Raw genomic sequence first — 20,376 nt, forward strand, 5'->3', positions numbered from 1 at the left:
GAGAGGCTCCTTGTTAATGAAGATGATCACATAGCCAAGCATATTTTTCCTCATATGATTTTGTTTGTTTTACATGAGAGGCGTGGAGGAGAGCCTAGCTGAAAATATACTATTCTCGGTAAGATATGCTATGGAGTAAATATGAAAAGCTATGTATAAACTGCACACTAGTATTTTTAATTAGGAAATGTCAACTAGAAGGAGGAAAAACTCTGTGAAAGAATAGTAAACTACCTAGAATTAATAAGGGTATTTCAATTACTATACCATCAACTGCTTAGAGAGAAATAACAGTTGAAATACAATAATCGGCAGATGTTCTAGAAAGACATTCAAACGGGTGGAGCCCACTCAGGTCATGCTGGCACTTTTGACTTTCTAACATAACACACTGAAATAAACCACTCTTCCCAGTTTGACCATTTTCATTTGTTGCTTTACTCAGCTGGAGAAGTTTTCCTATTACATGCTCAGTGATGTCTTTGATGGGTAAACCCTGGCACTCAATGCTAACATTTTAGCAGATATAATCAGTCAAAAACTTCATTGACTTTTTGTCGTTATCAGAGAACGTTACCTGAACATACTCTGTCAATGGTGTTGTGTTGCTGTCAGGTATGGCCCAAAATCAACTAAATAAATGCCGTCACCAAACTCTCGGTGGGCAGTTGGATCTCTGTGAAGAAGTCAACAGATTGTATGACCCACTTCTTGTCAGCTGTGTGACCTCAGACAAGTTGTTTAACCTCTCCTTGCCTTGGTCTTCTGGTTGTAGTCAAGAGTATGTGAAATGAATGAAAAGAACTTGACATAGAAGCTGGCCTGAAATCAAAGCTTAATTGCTTAACTGCTTCTCTTTCCTGACTACAAAGAGCACTCAGTCAAGCTCATTCATTCAGTTCATTTTTTTGTTCCTTCTCCTTGATTGCAAACTCTGGGTTTGTCTCTACCTTTGCATCATCCTGAAAAACCTTCTAGAACTTCACAGACGTATCCAGAGATTTGCCTTGTTTGTTACCTAACAAAGGAAGCAGTGACTATCTGAGGACTATATGGAGATACTGAATATCATACTACCATTTTTTGCAATTAGAGTCAGCAGGGGTCAGTGTAGTGAGTTTTTCCTTTACAATGTCCTCTATGCTGGGCATTAAGCATTTCCTGGGGGCAGGGATTTCTTGCAGAGAGTTTAAACAATGCAGTCAGCAGAAATAAGCAAAGTTCCATATTCTTAGCACTGACCAAAATACAGGTTATTTCTTTCTCTTTTAAATGTGATTTTAAAAAAAATCTGTTGGTTGTGAGATGTGCATCAGATATGTAATTCATAGACACATTTCTCATTACATGGGGTTAGGCACGCATTCAGCCTCCATCTCTTCCTGCATGAGAGATTTCAGTAACTATCAAGATGTGGAACCGGTTGTGTTGGTCAGAATAACAATGACATATTTTTATTTCCAACAGACTTAATAATGAAATAGAATAACAGAATGAGAAAGATTTTGACAGTGTCCATGTGCATTCTAAGAGAAAAGGAGGGCAAAGAGAATACTGAGCTCAGAAGAGAATGTTCGCCAACCTGGTATATGAGGGGCAGTGACTACCAGGTAACCATTAGCTTGAAAAAGCCATTATATCGATCTCGGAAAAGTCTCCAACTTTTAACACTTACCTAAATTCCAACTCAAGACATTTAACCATGAGGCAAATGTCCTTAATGCTAATTCTGAGAGATTAGAATGCTTCTGAAACTGTTGTTGGGTTGAGTCGAGTCAATGCTTTTGCAGACCTGCGGACAGCACTCCTAACAGTAAAAGCAACACTATTTCTACATATTTGTCTCACGTCACTCTTCTCTCAGTACCAGCCTTTTCTCTGTCTCACCAGCGTCCTTGGTGAGACAAGCATTAAGACCCAAGGACACTCAGCACTCCTGATTATTTCACATGGAGAGTAATGAATGCATAATTGCAAATCAGTTGGCCTCCTAACTCTAACCCATTAGATTTGTCACATATCCATTAGCACCATTTACAGAAATAGAAGTGCTTCCCTCACAAACATCTGCAGACCACCTATGTCTAGTTACTTACAATGATTATGTGCACATTGCATGCAAGATGACCATCACAAACACACCCCATAAAACCAAGATATACATGTGTCAAATGGAAGTTGAATCTTAACACAGCTTTCCTCCCTAGGGATCCGTGATTTCCACATTTCAAGTTCCAAACCAGGGTTAGCTCCATCTTGAATCCTAATTGCCTGTTAAGGAAACAGCTTTTTTCCATTGGGCTCCAACAAGACAGAGAATTGAAACGATGCTCTGGATCATCTGGGCCAGAATCAACTTTAGCTTCATATATTTGTGCTGGATAGTATTTTTGCCTCATTTCTCTTTTTCACTTTGCATTTACTGACCCAAGCAAAGAAGCATTAAACACTGATGAGATTAGAGATACCAATGTCAGCTGGGTATTACTGGTACAGGCTGTGAGAAGACTTGCGAATTATCTAGTGTGTATCATTCATCATGGCCCATCCAATGAGGCCGAGCAATTTAAACACTGGACTTTCTGGTCTTCTGCCCACCATGGGAGAGCCGCTTATACTTAGGTCAAGTAAATGTCTAACTTCTAAGTCCAGTGGCCCAGTCACCATGTCCTCATCCCCATCCCTGACATTTTTGCCTCAGAATTCCTAAAATTCCTTTCACATGGGGCAAAGCTTTTCATTTTGAAATGCAACCAGGCAGAAGCACTAGAAGCAAAACACGTGTGCGCATCTTTACGTTAAGGAACGGACAGCCCTACATGGGGAACCTCCTCCCCTAGTGTTAGCCTTGCAGCCTCCCCTGGATTTGACTGTCTGGTTGCTGGTTGTCCAACCTGAGACACTCCTTTCAAGGTGGCTGGCTCTCACTTAGATCCCGTAGGTCCCTGATCCTTCCAAGTCAATACTACCTTATAACCACACAGTCACCCAGATCTTCCACCTACGACTTCACACAAACGTAATAACAGAGAGTATCTCCCCTACAGACCTGAGTACTGTGCTCTCTTCTGAGGAAAGCATGAGGTATCAACAGGAGGAAGAATGAGGTGGATACCATTGCAGGCGCACAGGCTGAAGGAAGAATAGGCTGGGGTGATAGATGTCAGTCCCCTTCCCCGTTCTCTATTAAGATCCTGCTCATTTCTGAAGGCTCAACACAGATTCTTCCTCGCCACAGAGCTTTTTCTGTCTCCATGAAGTCCCAATTTACCCATCTTCTAATCTTGTAACATTTTGTTTATACATTTATCATTGCCCTAAAATTATGCTGTCTCGTAGTATAATTAGTTGTTTGCTGTCCTCCACCCCAAGTAAAGTAAGTGCTCCTTTGACCAAGGACCCTGCCTTATCTCATGTACTGCTGGAGGCTCGTTAGAGACAGTAACAATAGTAATAATACTAACAGTGATGGCCGCCGTATACTGAGTGCTTACCTTTGAGTGCCCCAGCCACCAAGCCTTGACATGAGGATTGTCAGTCCTTTTTCACAGAGGTAAGAACCAAGGTTTTAAACAGTCAAAACAACTTCTCCAAAGTCACGTAACCAATATATGGCTTCAGTCCCACATCTGACTAATTCCCAGAGGATGTGGTTTGTTCTTTCCAGTGACCACTAAATAAGTGTTTACTGCAAAAATAAGGATAGTAAAATTTCACCTGTTTCCCAGTTTTGCTCTGTAAATGGCCCAAAGGGAATCAACAGGCAGAAGAGGTTACTTGTTGTTTTTACTACCTAACATGGCCCTGCCTAAGTGAGCCCCACTTCACAGGCTTGTGTTTCCAAGATGCCCATACATAAAATGGATGAATATTAAGAATATAAAAATAAAGATGAGACTATAAGAATGGGTAAAGGTGATCAACATGCATAAACTTCCAGTTATAAGTAAGTCCTGGGGATGTAATGTACAGCACAGTGACTACAGTTAACAATTATATATTTGAAAGTTGCTAAGAGAATAGATCTTAAAAGCTCTCATCACCAGAAAGAAAAAAAAATGTAACTATGGGTGGTGATGGATGTTAACTAAATTTATTGTGGTAATCATTTTGCAATATATAAATGTCAAATCATTATGTTGTAGACCTAAAACCAATACAAGGTTATATATCAATTATATCTCAATAAAAAAGAATAAATACGTATCTAAAGATATAACTTATTTTCATTTCTGCCATGATTTAGGTGGTCCCTCTTACACTGAAGAGACTCTTAGCTCCCAGCAAGCCAGGTGACTCACTACGACGATATGATGCTCAATCTGTCTGCCAACTTCTGCAGATGCTCTATAGATGCTCAAATCCTGTGGCAAAGGATAAAAAAAAAAAAATCAAAAGAATTTTCTGAGATCTATTTTAGTATGTATTAAGTGATGTGAATTCAGTATTATCATTTTTTAATAGAATGAAAAGTCTGTGAGAGAACTAAGTTATCTTCAGGTTATTTACTGTGGGGAAAAAAATAATTCTTTATCCCTCGATTAATCAAGCTTCATGGCACTGCACACGAAATCTGCTTGCCAGAGGTCAGTGCTGTGAATGTTAAACGACTTCTGTGCCAGAATATTTAGACTTATCCTAGCTTTGGGATACAAAGACAGCCCTGCTCCACCAAGGCAGAGGCAAGTCTTATACCTGGTGATAACGTTAATCAGACATGAACGGATGAGCAATGAGGAATGTGGAACAGCCATTATTACTGGTGGGGAAATTAGAAGTAAAGAAAGAAAAACAAAGACGATACAGCCACCCAAACACACATGAGCACATACTTGGGAGAGGAGATCGGAAAAGAACAGAACAGAATTACCAAGTTCACTGTATTATACGGGGCAGTTGGTAACTCATGTAATTGCCAAAATGATGGGCTAACAACAGTATCGATCTCAATTGATATTAGAAGGTTTAAAAATGTTTTTTGTTCATTTGGTCAATCAACTAATCAAATTAGTTTGTTTTCACAAGTTATTGGGTTATTAATTATTAACTGTGTTAGGCTGTTGAGGGGGGAAACAAGGAAATAGTAAAAGATAGTTCTTTTCCTCAAACTTCTCAACCTCCTTCATTGCACACTTTTCTGATGCTGACCCTGTGCCAGGCACTGTTTCCAAGTCTCTCTGTCCCACTAGACCAAGAAATCCTTGTGTGCTGGGACATAAGAAAACCATTATGACACAGCGTGATTAGTACTAATCAGAAGAATGACCTTTGCAAAGCTTCCCAGAAGGGATATTGATTGAGATGATCTTGATTAATGGGGAAATGTTATGTGTTTGAAGACAGCATGCTGCTTTTAGAGAACAGTAAGGGAACCCATGTGACAGAATCGCAGTGCCTTTCAGGAAACAGAAGTTAAGGTAGCTGGAATGAAGGGCCATCACAAAGGGTCTCAGATGCTACAATCTGGAGCTTGCACTTTGTCCCCTGAGTGATGGAGAGAGGAACAAAATGCATGCACAGAAAAATACAGCCAAGAGCATAATGGAGCAAATATGGAGAGTGAATGATTAAGAGCTCAAAGTTCAGAGGGCCTGTCTTGAAGGCTGAGTAGACAGAGAAATGAGAAGATCACTTGTGGTAGACATAACAACCATCCCCAACTCTCCTTCCTCTTGCCTGTCTCCCAGTAGGAAGGCACAAATCAGGAGACCGGCTTTCTAGCCTCCTGTAAGCCAAGGTCAGCCACCTGACCAGTGCCCATGAGATCCTAATCAAGCCACTGAGCTTAAGAGAATGTCTGCAAAAGCTTCTCACATACACAAACACAAAGGAATCGCACACGCTACCTAACTTAAAGACTTTTCTTTCCTAATAAAAGGAAAGCCTCACCAAGCAAGCTTCTTCTCACTCCTCTACCACGCCCACGTTACTTCCTTTGAAAAGGCCTGGTAACCTTGTGAATTTTGACACAGCAGTGGCTAATTTAAGATTATAGCAGAAGCTGGGGGCACTATTTCCTAAACTGAGCTCAAACTCACTAAATAAATCATTCCTGGCTGAACTGGTGTCTCATCTGGTGAACAGACCAACACCAACCATCTGATTACCACCATTTATATCTTGAGGTAAGTAAACAAAACTTCATTTTGTTGCATCATCAGGTTCAACAAAGTAAGAAAAGACCAAAAGCTAAAAGGCAGATACCTGGGAACTAGAGGAAAGTCCTCTCTGGGTTTTTGTTCAGATGGCCATACTGTATAATCTACTGGAATGAGCACTAGATAGAAAGCCAGACTCTGGTATGTGCTTTGTCTTTAGTTAACAAGCAGGTTAGATTGCCTACAGAATGAGTACGCTGGCTAGAAGTCAGGACCTGGAATCAGATACATTCCTTGGGGTTGAAGGCATGTTAGACACAGAATGCCCATGGATAAGGCTGCAGGAGAATTCTTGGTGAATGACTGTGTTCTTTTCCTGCTATGTTTTACACCTCCCTTTCCCTAAGATCACATTCTGCTTCTGGATCATAGAGCTACTGGGACCCATCTCTTACTAAGTGATAATAGGAGTGATTAGCAAGGTGGCACTGGGGCACCTGGAGCTAACCAGAAATCCCTTGCCACAACTGGGTTCTGGGTCAGAGTGAGACTCACAGCAAGTGTGAATGTTAGGTTTGTTAACTCCAAAATAATGGAACCCTGCCTTTCTAAAGGTGGGACTGGTCCTAAAGACAGGGAGGCTGACTGCCTCCTACTGAAGAACAGGTGGTGATGGACCTAAGCAGCAAGGAAGGAGGGCTGACCACTCATCAGAGAGGAGGCGGTATCCGATAAGCCTGTTAGCACTGGCCAGTTGAAGACCCTGAATCTGAGTTTATGCACTCCTGATTGTCCTTCAACTCTTCTAAGACCCAATGCAGAGATCTGCCAGCAAGGAGAGCTACAGAAAGAAGGAATTTTTTCTGTACTTAAATGTTAATGAGGGACCCTTAGAAGTAGCCTTAACCCCTCCTCCCCACAAAATGGATTCTAGTGTATTAGACCCCTGGGGAGATATTAAGACAGAGCTTAATTAAAAACAGAAACGATTGCCTAATTAGCTCTAGACCAGTTCATTTTATACACTATCTAAAAAGGTCGGTAAGTACTATGTTAATAACAGTGAGTAACAAAGTCATACTAAACTAATACCACCCCAGATTTGGGAATCAATCTTGTTATACCCTCCTTGTATCCTCACATGCTTTATTGTTTACTTCTTTTTCTATGGTTGCTAATTGTTACATAGTTCTCTGCTGGGGTTCTGAATCCCTTAATGCATCTCTTAGAGATTCCTAGTTTCACAGCTTCTGAAATGACGACAGAGCTAAAACAGAAGGAAATACAGTATCAAACCCCTGCTGGTGTGATTCTATATAGCTTCCTCAGAATGGAAACATTGTGTTTAGCTATTTGCATATCAACTCCAACCTGTGCAGGAATATCAATTGCTCTCCAGAGCTGCTCTCCTCTTTGTTTTTCTGAAAGTAAGGCAGGCCAGTGGTGCATGCTGATGAGCGGACACCCTCTCTCCCACACACAGAGGGACTGGACTGATCATTGAACTTCACTCTGTCTGAGAAGCAGCTATCTTTTGATTAGAAGATTTGAGAGCAGGTGTAAAGTTTTCTATTAATAAAACAAATGACAAATCAAGATCTTATTTAGAACTAATGTATGTTTAATAAGTTTACTTTGACAAGTACGTAGTATGCACTCATCACTGATTCTGATTACTACATTGATCACCAAATGAGATGCTGATGTGGAATGCATTAGCTCAGATGTCCTATCTCAAGGGCTTGAGTTTTGATAATCAGACTATCATCATTTCAATGCCTTGTCATTGCCAATGTCTGATCCACAGATATGATATATGCCTGATGGTGTGCATTCTAAACAAAGCAGAGAAGAAAATCTCAATAAACTGGCAGCTTCTATCTGTAGGAAAAGAATCCAACAAGAGAGAAACACTAAAAAAGATGGATTAAAAAAATGGATTCAAGTTTTGGAACAATATCCCTGGACTGAGGAACAAAGGGTTCAGTTTAGAGAGGACAGTGCCACAGCTGCCACCATGATGGCCAGGACGTTGTAACACTTTCAATACACTCAAGGCTGGTAATGAGTGCTGTGAGGACATCCCAGCTGTGGCTACAAGAACTGTAGTTCTTCGTACACCATGTGCAAGAAAGAATCCTTTGACTTCTGGCTGCAGCAATGATTAGCAGGACCTAGATCTAGCATCTGCTCAGTTGCTACTTTTTATGTGACACACCCGGATCCTGACTGCCTTATGGCCTGACATGCCGCACTGCTTTCAGGATCTAGGACTGAGCATCAAAAGAGTATTCACGCTTCTAAATGTTTTAAGAATTATCTGAAATAGTCTAGGACCTCTAACTTAATGGGCATCTTTATTTGCACAAACAACCTAGGACAGAAGTGCCAAAGGAACGGAGGATAAGCTTGAAAGAGATGTGTCCCAACTCCATTCCGTCCCATCTCCACTCCACGCCAAAAATGTGTATTACATACTCAGAGTTCCTCATTTATTCTGGATAAAAATCCCTTTTTGATGTAATTCAAAAACTGATTGTAAAATTCATACAGAAATACAAAGGACCTAGAATAACCAAAATAAATAAAAAACCCCACAAAGTTAGAGGACTAGCATGGCCTGATTTCAAGACTTATGAAACAGCTACAGTAAGTAAGAAAGTGTGCTATGGTGTCAACATAGAAAATTAAATGGATGGCATAAAGGATCCAGAAATAGACTCATACATCTATGGCCAACAGGTTTTTTGCTTGTCAATACTGGTGCAAGAAAAAGTTGACTATCCATATGTAAAAAAAGTAAAACTTGACACAATTCACACCACATCCAAAGATTAGTTCAAAAACGGACTATACATTCAAATATAAAACCTAAATTTATCCAGCTTCCAGAAGAAAATATAGAACAAAATCTTACCGACCTTCAGTTAGGCAAATATTTGTTAAGTAGGACTCAAAAAGAAAAAAAATTGATTGAATGGACTTCAACACTTAAAACATTTGCTAAAATTTTGCTCTTCAAAAAGTACTGTTAAGAAAATGAAAAAATAGGCTACAGATTGTGAGAAAATATTTGCAAAACGTATGTCTGAAAAAGGACTTGTATGCAGACTATATTAAAAATTCTTATAACTCCACAAGAAAAGCAAATAATTCAATAAAAAAGCAAAAGATATCAAAGAAGACAATGTAAGCACATGAAAAATTTCAACGTCATTAGTCACTAGAAAAATACTCATTAAAACCACTAGCTACCCTCAAGAATGGCTAAAGAAAAATTTATAAAAGCAGAAAAGGCCAAGTGTTGGTGAAGATGTGGAGCAACCACACCCTTACTCGTTGCTTGTGGGAATGCAAAATAGAGCTGCCATGTTGGAAAATATATTGTCAGCCTTTTATCAATTTAAATACACACATACAATATGGCCCAGTAATTCCACTCCTAAATACTTATCCAAGAGAACCGAAAATGTGTCCATACAAAGATTTGTACTCAAGTTCAGAGCTGCTTCATTCATATTAGTAATTGTCAAAACCCAGAAAGAACTCAAATACCCATCAAGTGATGAAAGGATAGACTAATAGTGGCATATCCATACAATGAAATATTATTCAGCGATAGCATAAATGTTCCTAAGAGGCTTATGTTAAGTGAGAGAAGCCAGACACAAGAGACTGTATACTCCCTTTATGTGACGTTCTAGACAAGGCAGGCAAAAAGACACAAAATGATAGTATATACCTCGATGACTTTTTAACATGCACAGGAAATCAAAAGACATATGTAAGAATGATGACAGGGATTGTCTATGAATGGGTTTGTTGAAAAATTATTTTTAGAATATGAAAATGAACATATGTATCTATATGCATGACTGGGACATTGTGCTGTGCACCAGAAATTGACTGTACGTTGTAACTGACTGTACTTCAGTTAAAAAAAATTGTTTTCAGTAATTTCCAAATTTTTATGAGAATGTACTACTTTTGTAATAGGGCCTTTAAGTGGATAGAAAGGAATGCAAATAACACATAGGAACACTGTTCCCAGGAAGGGACTGCTAGCAGATTTATCATGATAGGCAACTTGTTCCACTCTATTTCATCTACCTGTTGAGTTCATGCTTTTCTTATTATTAAAGACCTTTTCAAAAATATTTTCTTACCTTGCAAGCAATGGTCTGACCTCCACAAAAGGCAAATCATTTCAGCAAGACTACAATGGCTGGGAACACTACCTGGGCAGGTAATTCAACCACTGAATATAGGTAGTGCTCAGGGAATGGACACTTTCTCACCACAAATGACTTCTTCAAATGCTACATTCAGTCTGACACAAAGATAGTTCCCTGGGACAACCAGCTTATTAGCAGAGTTTTAATATGAGTTAAAGGTACAAACTTATAGAAGTCATTTTCTTGAAAGTAATTGCCGAACAAGACATCATCTGTTATCAAAGCATGGGAAATGTGTTGAAAAACGTACAAAGAAAACTGATGCTGTGGGAAGTTTTAAGTACATTTCATATTGACAACTTGAAATACGAGAAGAATGCCTGGTGCGTGTTTTGGGGAATGTTCATGCAAGATAACAGACTTTGAATATAAACAAGTACCTAGAAAACATTTTCGAATTACTTAGAAGGATATCCGTTCTTTTAAAAATGTATGGATTTGTGAGGTAACTACCCGTAAATACCTGAGGGCGTGCAGCTATTAAGCCAACCTCCAAAGCTGTGCATTTCTCCAAAGACACTCTACTTTCACGGACAAAAGTACAAAATGGAAAAAGGAAACATTTTTTTTGCCACGAAAAATATCCTGTATGGAATCAAACTCACTCACCAAACATCATCCATTTTGTCACGTTCATTTAAACCATTACCCAAAACACGAGCAACTGCTTCATCGAAGAGAGAACATAATGATATCTAACATCTGATGAATTCTAAGTCTGTGCCAGTAACTCTTCTAACAATTAACGTTTTGTATTAATTTATGAAATGCACTCAGAAATAATACTTTTCATCTGACTTGACCCCGGAATATTAAGTTGTATCCTTGGCTTTTCTTGACCACCTCTTCCTAAATCCATATCAAAAATATTTAAATTAAGTGGCAAAGTGGACACTTTTTTAATGGGCCTCTTGTGGAGCAAATTAGCTCTTTCCAAGTTGCCGTTAACACCAGGGCACACTCTTACCAAATACTCCTTAGTACTGTTCACGTCCTACTGCCATTTTTCCCCTGATCACTGCTCTACATTATACAGCACATTTTGTCACGATTTATGATTCTCTGTTATTTGCATTACTTACTCTATTTATTGTCGCACATTAGTGTCTGTTTAGGAAATATCTGTTTGCTTCGTTTGAAGGTGATGTTTCCTCCAAATGGAAAAGCTTCTAGAGAATAAGGGTCAGTTTGGGTTTTTCTCTATTTTCCTGGGGCCCAGAACAGAACCCTGTCAGTGGTTCAGTTGCTTTGAGCTGAAGACCACTAAGCAAGAGTGCTTAAAAAGAATTTTCTTCACCTTAGGACATGGTCTGATAACCTTGGGAAAGTCTCAGGTGTGAGGCAATATTAGCGTGTAGGGCTGTCTGCCCAGGTAATTAATAGAAGGCAAGTGGGATCTGGCTCGTTCCCTGAGAAAGTTCAATGGTGGCATCCTTAGTGGGGCCAAACCAGTTTCCTAGTACGCTATTCGGTGACCTTCCTTCCAGCCCTGGCTAAAAGCAAATGGGATTAAGAAGTCTCAGAAGCTCACACTCGATGTGGCTTGCACAGGCCCTGCTCTGACTCACTAGTAAGGAGATAACTCCAGGCACCTCCGTCTACCTGGCCTGGCCTCGTTTTCCCTTTCTGTAACTTTGGAATAACCTCCAAGGTCTTAAGGAAGCAATATAAATAAAGCACTTCCTCGCCTAGTCAGCACTCAGTCAATGATAGCGAGCATTATTACCTCTCTCTGTAGCCCGTTGGTAGAGAAAAGCAGAGTGGCTGTTCTGTTCAACCGCAGATTTCTTCAGCAGATGGTTCTGTTAATGAAGGATGCCCAGGACCTCTACTTGGGCTGGAAAATGACAGAACCAATGACAATGTCAGATTGCTTCCACCTGGTGAATCAGTAGGACACGCATACCAAAGAATTACTATTCGCAAAACAGCTCTTCCCCGCCCACTGGAAAGAGAATCACCTGGTCTGAGTCAGTGAGCAACGTGCAGGCTCATCTTCCAGCAGCTTCGGGTGGCCGTGAGCCCCACGGGGACCAGCGCAGGTTCAGTCCAGCTGCAGTGACCTTGAGCCTTCCCCCAAAAGCCTGCCGGTCATTGGGGGGATGATCCCCTCCAGGCTCCTGGGGAAACCACACTAGTGAGGAGTTGGAGTTAAGGTGGATATTTCCGGGAGAGGGACTGGGTACCAGAAAAGAGGTGGAAGTCCCAGTGTTTAAGGAGTTCTGTGCTGTGTGGGGAGCAAGACAGATGTGGCTCAAGAGTTCTGGCTTCCAAGGCTGAACAGTAGTGTCATCCAACCCTCTGAGCCTCGGTTTCCCCAGCTGAGCACATTTTCTATCATAACACTTGCCTATCTCCAAATATTATTTGATAATTAGATCAATGAAAAGACTCAAAAACCTGTATTTTGGAAATGTAAGTGCTCATTGCTTCCTCAAATCCCTGCTTGAGAAATATCCAAGAGATGTATCTCTCAGTCTCCCTGAGGATCTCGGACAAGTCACTGGACTCAGCCTGTTTGAAAAATGGGAATGACAACTCCATGTCACTAGCTTTGTGGGATATATGAAAATACAAATACTCTCACAGCCTTTTGGAAAGTCCTAGGTTAAAAAAAAATGTACCTTAATTAATTGAATGTTTCTCCCAAGAGAATATGTCCAGTTTATGTCTGAGGCATGACAAAAGAGCTGGAAATGTTTCTGCTGCATATCAAAAAGCAGAAGGGGCGCTTCAGCCTCTTTCCCTGGCCCCTTCTGGCTGCAGTGTTGGGTTCATTTTTCCTCTACCTCCATACATTCTTTCTTAAACTCGTTTGGAGTGTGGAACTCAAAGTTTTGCCATTTCTCGCCCTCTCCTTTTTCTTTAGGATATCCTTTTCCTAACAGATTCTCTGCACTCCATTATGCCTCATACCTGAGGATTATAAAGACCAGACATTTCTCCAGGGGCCCAAGCTCTGTGCTCAGCTTGCCTGGTCCTGATTCCTCACAGGTCTGCTCTGGGTGTGTTTGCTCAGAGGGGGCGGAGGCATCATTAAGTTCCTGGTTCCCTTGGAGATTAGGGTTGAAGGCTCGCTCAGGGTGCATTCAGCTCACACGTTCTTTCCGTCTCCATCCAAATTAAAATGCAGCAGGTACTACGCCTGCACATCTCTGTGAAAACGTTCTGCCTGTGCTGACCACGGAAATCAAGTCCATTACAGCTACCAGAACTCATCCTCACTCCCAAGAAGACTCATAAAAATTAGGCTGCTGTATGCAGCAAACAAATTGTTTTTAAATGTATTCTCTTTGGCTTTTAAATCTCTTTGGCTTTTGAATATGAGCACATTAATATGGTCTTTGACATCAGAAGAATGAAACCAAGAGCTGACAAAAATTTAAATAGAACCAAATATTCCAAACCTTATCAGAAAATGCTGGACCATCCCACTCTATTTCTCCCCATATCCAACAACCCCCAAACCATATATCCTTCCCCCAAAAATATGAAAAAAAATCATTTAAAAGATGCTTAGACATTTAACATCATATAGGGTATGAACATTAAAGTATTACTCTAATCAAACCCCCAATGCCTTATGGAGAGGCAGCACAGTGAAGCTGTTAAGACCTCAGCCTGAGAGATCTGGGTTTGAATTTAGACTGCTCCTCAGTATCTCGGACCTTGATTAAAGTATTTTAGTATTTCTAAGGCAGTGGTATTTCATTAGGGGCAAACAATGGCAATAATTTGGATAATTCTTTTGCCATGTCATTCCATGCACTGCCTCCCACCAATTCAGAGAACTCATCCTTAAAATTCTGTTTTCGTGGCACCAGATGACAAAGAGATAGGTAAATAAATAGGTAGATATAATAGATAGATGATAGACAGACAGGTAAATAGACAAATTAATCACAGAAAACTGGCGTACAGCTGTGAGGGCTAAGTCAGCAAGTCAGAAATCCACAGGCCAGGCTGTTAGGAAGTAAGCGTCGTGAGTGGAACTCCACGGGCACAGAACAAAGCGTCGACCGTAGGCAGAATTTCTTCTCTCTGGAAGGGAAACCTCAGTGCTGACTTTAAATCCTTCCAACTGATTCAGCCAGGCCCACCCGGATTATCCACATAATCTCCCTTCCTTACGGTCAAGCCATGAAAGTGACTAATTGCATACACAAAATACCTTCACAGCACTGATGTTTGATTGAATCACTAGTCTAATGTAGGAAGAAACAGTCTAGTGGACTCTAGTCAAGGTGACACATGAAAACACTAACATATATCTTTCAAAAATCCAATACCTAGGTAAAAACCTAAAAAAACCCAAAATTTGTAAGACCTCTGTGCTGAAAACTGAGAAATTACTAGGAGAGCTATGCTAAAAGATGTAAATGAATGGAGGGTGATGCCATGTTCATAAATTGAAAGGCTCAATACTGTGAAGCTAACAATGCTCCCCAAACTTAACGATACATGAATACAATCCTAATTAAATCCCTAGCCGATATGCAAGTGAATTTTGGCAAAAGGGCAAAAATCACAAAACAATCCTGAACAACAACAAAACTCTGGGTAACTTACACTCCAGATATTAAGACTTATTATAAAGCTACATTAAAGACAGTACAGACTGCTGTAAAAATAGAGTAGTAGATCATGAGAACAGAATAGAATTTAGAAACTGTAACAGAGAGAAAAGGTTTTGCTTCTCAGTCAGAAGATATGTCATGTAGATGGATGAAACCCTAGGATCTGGGTTGTTTATTTTGAAAACCTGGTACAGTTTACCAACTGAGTGTTGGTTACTGCTCCCTGAAATCAAACACATTTTCCTTTTCTAACTCATTTTCCATGCAACTTCCCATGAAAAGAAATAACAAGAAACTATATTTCCTGGAGCCACATCAGGCTCTCAGGAGTGAATATTTGGAAAGGTTAAGTCCCACATCCTTAAGATTAAATGACACCTCTACTGTAATCTACATTAGACCAATTTTGACCTGTGAAGTGCAGGGTTCGGAATATTATTTTAGGTCCTGTCTTTAGATTCACTCCTTTTGATTAAATATCTTTTCCTCCACATTGAGAGAGAGCGCCGAATCCTAACCACTAGACTACCAGGGAGCGCTTCCTCCGCTGTGAGATGTTTAAAACACCACCCAATTATTTCCTAGTACAGCATGATCCCCTAAGTGTTTCTTAAAGAACTGGTTCACTCTTGAAATTGGCCCTCTACCAAACATTTGTGAATGTAATTAATTCATTTTCTTGATTTCCTAGGTGTGATATCACACGTACAAATTATAATATACAGATCTACTTCCTGGCAGGAGCACCGTGTGCTTCGCACAGTAATCTATTACACCACACACACATTATTCATTAGCACTAATGGACATCATGTGCATAAAACCCCCACTCATTAATTGGAAAATTAAACCCTCTTGTGTATAAATAAATCACACCTCCAGCTATAGAAAGGCACTTATTTTTAGATTTAAATTTGCATTTCAGTGCTTGTCTAATACATGCAATTGGGCTCTTCTCTAATATCTTTTATTGTAGCAAAGATTTGGCTATGCTGAGAACAAATCCCATACGCTGAAGTCTGTGCATTTCAAGTCCAACAGGGTAGCAACAGAACCATTATTACCCTTCACTCAGTCACTAATGTTCCATGTCAAAAGACGCGTGTTTTGCAGGCTGCTAGTAAGGCATGCAGGTCCTATTAGCAGGGAAAACTTTGGCTAAGTTTCAGGCAAAAGGGCCTCGTGAGCTCAAAATGTCACCCTTATGTGTTTCTGTCTGTCTGAAATGGTGAATAAGCTCGCACTAGTCTGTGTTCTCATTTCCCCAGCTGTAAAATGGGATAATAATAAGACCTAGCTCACCAGCCTCTGGGAGGATTATATGAAATAACAGATGTGAAGCGTTTGCTGCAAGACCTACCACAGCTGAACAGAAGCTAGGAAAAAAAAAAAAAAAGCTGAGATGATCCACCAATTAATTGAAGCCACTAAATATTGATAATGAAGCCCTCCTGTGTGTCAGTCAGTCACTTTAAGGGATGCTTTTCTTGCCTTATTTCAAGCAATCCTCATGATGCTGATGGACAGTTATTATTGCTACTGTGGACATAAAATAATGTTGCAGTTTACAGGAACCTGGCTCAGAGAGGTCAAGCTGACTCTCCAGGTCACACAGATCCTGGCCCAAGGATTCTTGATTGAGGTCTATGCCCTTTCTCTGATCAAAACAAAGCTGAAGAACAAATGCAGGAGGAGAACTTTTTGTTCTAGAAAAATATCCAAAGCCCCATAAACTGCGATGAAGTCTTTTTTTGTAGCTCCTCAGAGAATTTTTATAGATAATAGTTTAATAAAGCAGGAAAATGTTTTTGACAATATCATCAAGTATAGAGAGATTCAACGATAGAGACCAGAATATTAAGCATCTTTAGCATCAAATAAATGAGTTTCTGAGTAACTTTGTTACCTTGCAAGCTGTCTTAGCTCAAACTCCTGCTTCACACACGGGGGAAGAGAAACTCAGTCAAATCTATTTGTTTGTCACAATTTCCTGGTAAAATCGGCAGAATGTCTACATTAGTTTTTTCAAAAAAGAGAAAGAAAAGGGTTGGTTTGGAATTCAGACTACAAAAGAACAAGCATGCTTTTATCCACATTTACACAAAAAATTTCTTAATGTTTACTCGTCATATGATTAGTGTTTGAAAAGATTTATCTGGTATAAAAATAGTTTTAAAGTTGTAAAAAATGTTTTAAATAAATAAGAGGCTCTGAGAACCATCTAGCATTTACAACACTGTTAAGTACTGATTGAAGAGCCATTTCAGTAAAGCTTCTAAAATTTCCTGCATAAACTAGTGCCCTTATATGTCTACATAGACAGTTTCTCCACTGCAAACTGTGCATTCTTGGCTCTTAACAAAGGTGAATACCTCAAGCAAGGGACTAGTATTAGCATTTCTTCAACAAATGGTAAAAATTCATTATGACCTTTTTCCTTTAATATATCCTTGCATAATCTACATTATATTTAGACCCAAGAAACTAGTATAAGAATTTCCATGGGAAAAAAGTGGCATTTTATTGTAAGTCAAGAGAGATTTTTTCCATACATACACTGCTACCCCTCCTGTATGTATAAATTAATATTTTTAAAACCCCCTCAGTTTTCAAATATATATGTATATAACATATATAAAAGCATAGAGGACATTAATAATATTTTGTGTTTTTCCTCAAACTCAATGCAGCCATATTCTTTAATTTGTATGTTTTGGTATTTGTCACCACTCAGAATACCTAAGATTCTAAAATGCTGGCATTCTGAAACATAACCATTAGGATAGTTGTTACATATTTAATTTCATGCTCCACTCAGCATAAAGCAGTTGTGGGACTACAGACCAAAGCAAATTAAGTGACTTCTTAGATAATTTCCTGCTTAATTGAAAGCAGGTAGCTTTTTAAAAGTAATAACTGGCTTTGTTTCAAATGCTTGTAAGGTTATTGCTTTTTAGTTTTTAAATACACGATTATAGGATAGCTTTCTTCTTAGTCCAAGCACAATGCGTTGGAATTCTCCCACTGAGTCTAAGGGACAAGAATTGGAGCCAGTGCTGGTAGCAAATAAATGGGAACACTCCATGGAGGGGTGTGCCTGTGGGGCACAAACAAAGTGGAGAAAAAACAAGAAAACACACACACACACATGTACAAACATATACATACATATTTTTCTCATTAACATGTACAATAAATTAGATTTCCTTTCTATTGCTCTGCTTTACTCTTAGCATTGGTTTAATGTTAGCAAGTGGTCAATTAGGAGATTGGTAGCCCCAGTCCCTATCTAACAGACAGCTCGTGCTCATTACAGTATTGAACTAAGCATTGGCTGTGATGGACTCTACCTTTACTATAGGAAACATAGTCCTAGGAGTGAGAGAACGTGGGCATGTGAACAAAGAAGACATAAAGGAATCAGGTTTGACATAAATGCCTATATAATAAGTGGACGATGGCATTCTGATGTGTCAGGAGTCAATATTCAGACTTTTTCAAATAAAGTAAGCCTGCTAAAAGGCTTTTAAATTACAGAAAAGAGAGAATGTTTTCTTGCTGCCTAGATTTAAGAGAAAAATAGAGAGACAGAGAGAGAGAGACAGAATGAGACAGAGAGGAAAAGGTATTCTTCAGAACCTCAGATTTAAAACACTACAAGGGAAAATTATATACTGAATTTTCACATCCATCAATTGCTAAGGTAATTCATGCCACTGCTAACAGTGAGCATCAGTGCCCTAGAGCGATGGGGTAAGTGTTAGAGGTGCATTTTCGGTATTTACTAAAGTTCTAACTTGCCTGCAGTCTTTTTTATATTATTATTGAAGCAGAGCTGATTTATAATATTGTGTTAATTTCAAGTGTACAGCATAATAATAGTGTTTTTTTAAAGATTATATACCATTGTAGGTTGTTACAAGATATCGGGTATGAGCCCCAGGGTCATACAGTGAGTCCTTGTTGCTTGCCTAATTTATGTACAGTAGTAGCCGGGACATGGAAGCAACCTGCAGCCCTTCTGGCCCCTGACTCTATTGTCTGTGCTGCTCTGGATGACTGCTGTCAGTCAGACTGCTCTTAGGACCACTAGCTATGCAGTTACAATGCAGTATATAAGAAGTCAGTCTTTTTCAATACTTGTAACCATTGTATAGCACTGAATGCTCAGTTTCCCATTTTTGTGGCATGCCTAGGAATGTCTTTCCAGTCATTTTTAAAATGTCAGAAGAAAGAAAAGAAAGAGGGAGACAGTGGGAGAGGGAAGACTGACAGCAGAAGAGTTATGCGTGAGCCCAGCAGTCATTACAATTGTTCACCAGCTCTTCCCGTTTTCCACCTCCATGGTATAGGGTAGAACTATAATTCCTGATCTACTTGAAGCTGGGCATGGTAATGAGACCTGCTTTCTTTGATCATTGGAAGATGAGTTCAATTGATGTATGTCACTGCCAGACAGAAGCCTTTCAGAGCTAAGGTAGGATATACCTGACTTCCTTCTATCTTTTTGGTGCAGCAGCAGACAACTCTCTAGATAGAGGCTCCATCAGCTTTACTCACACCCAGAAGAACTCACAAGGCAGTGTCTGCAGCCAGTCCATGATGGACATGTAGCAGAAGCAAGAAATAAATCTTTGTTTTTATATGCAACTAAGGTTTTACTTTAACATAAGCTGGATCCTAACTAATAGTACGTGATGGGCAATAAGAACTCAGCTTACAGCAAGTATTGTAAAGTTAAAAAGGAAGAAACAAAACAAAGTAAAAAGAATTGAGATAGTATAAGAGGATACAAAGTTCCAGAAAGAATATGAAACCGAAAATTTAAATACTAGCCATAAGTGGTCTAGACCCTTAGGACAATACTAACAGAACTCCATCAGGTGCCAAACATCCAAGTTTCAACTGAAAATCATGCTTCATAACAAGAATCAGAAAAGCCTCAACTTCGACGAGAAAAGACAATCAACAGACATAAACACTGTCATGACAAAGATTTTAATATTAATTTTAATTTGACACTTTATTTGTTTGACATATTATTTGACATTTGACACATAATAAAATATGACACTTTCCAGTTAATTTTACGAAACCAAAATCCTGATAACAAAACCAGACAAATACAGTACAAAGAAAGAAAGAGAGAGAGAGGAAGGAAAGAAGGGAGCAAGGAAAGAAAGACAGACAGACAGGAAGGAAGGAAGGAAGGAACTAGTCTAATATCCCTCATGAATATAAATGCAGCAATCCTTAACAAAATATTAGCAAATAGATTTCAGCACTATGTCAGCACAGAATTATATACTGTGACGTAGTAGTATTCATTCCTGGGATACAAGGCTGGTTCAACATTAGAAAATCAGTCGATATAATCTACCAGATTAACAGGCTAAAAAAGGAAAATCACCTACTTCTATCAATTGATGTAGAAAAAGCATCTGACAAAATTCAATATCCACTCAT

At 39.4% G+C, this 20,376-nt stretch overlaps 1 long non-coding RNA gene across 3 annotated transcripts in view; it reads right to left on the reverse strand.

Moving 5' to 3' along the window:
- Positions 1-4,074: 4,074 nt before the first annotated feature.
- LOC123614055 (uncharacterized) overlaps positions 4,075-20,376 on the reverse strand; it is a 36,247-nt gene continuing 19,945 nt past the window's right edge. For all 3 annotated transcript variants that reach the window (XR_006721516.2, XR_006721518.2, XR_006721517.2), the window contains 3 exons: positions 12,295-12,453; positions 12,060-12,170; positions 4,075-4,364 (listed from right to left, as the gene is read on the reverse strand). This is a non-coding gene — a long non-coding RNA (uncharacterized LOC123614055). The remainder of the gene's footprint in view (positions 4,365-12,059; positions 12,171-12,294; positions 12,454-20,376) is intronic.

Source organism: Camelus bactrianus, chromosome 20, assembly GCF_048773025.1.
Source record: "Camelus bactrianus isolate YW-2024 breed Bactrian camel chromosome 20, ASM4877302v1, whole genome shotgun sequence".
NCBI classification, from domain to species: Eukaryota; Metazoa; Chordata; class Mammalia; order Artiodactyla; family Camelidae; genus Camelus; species Camelus bactrianus.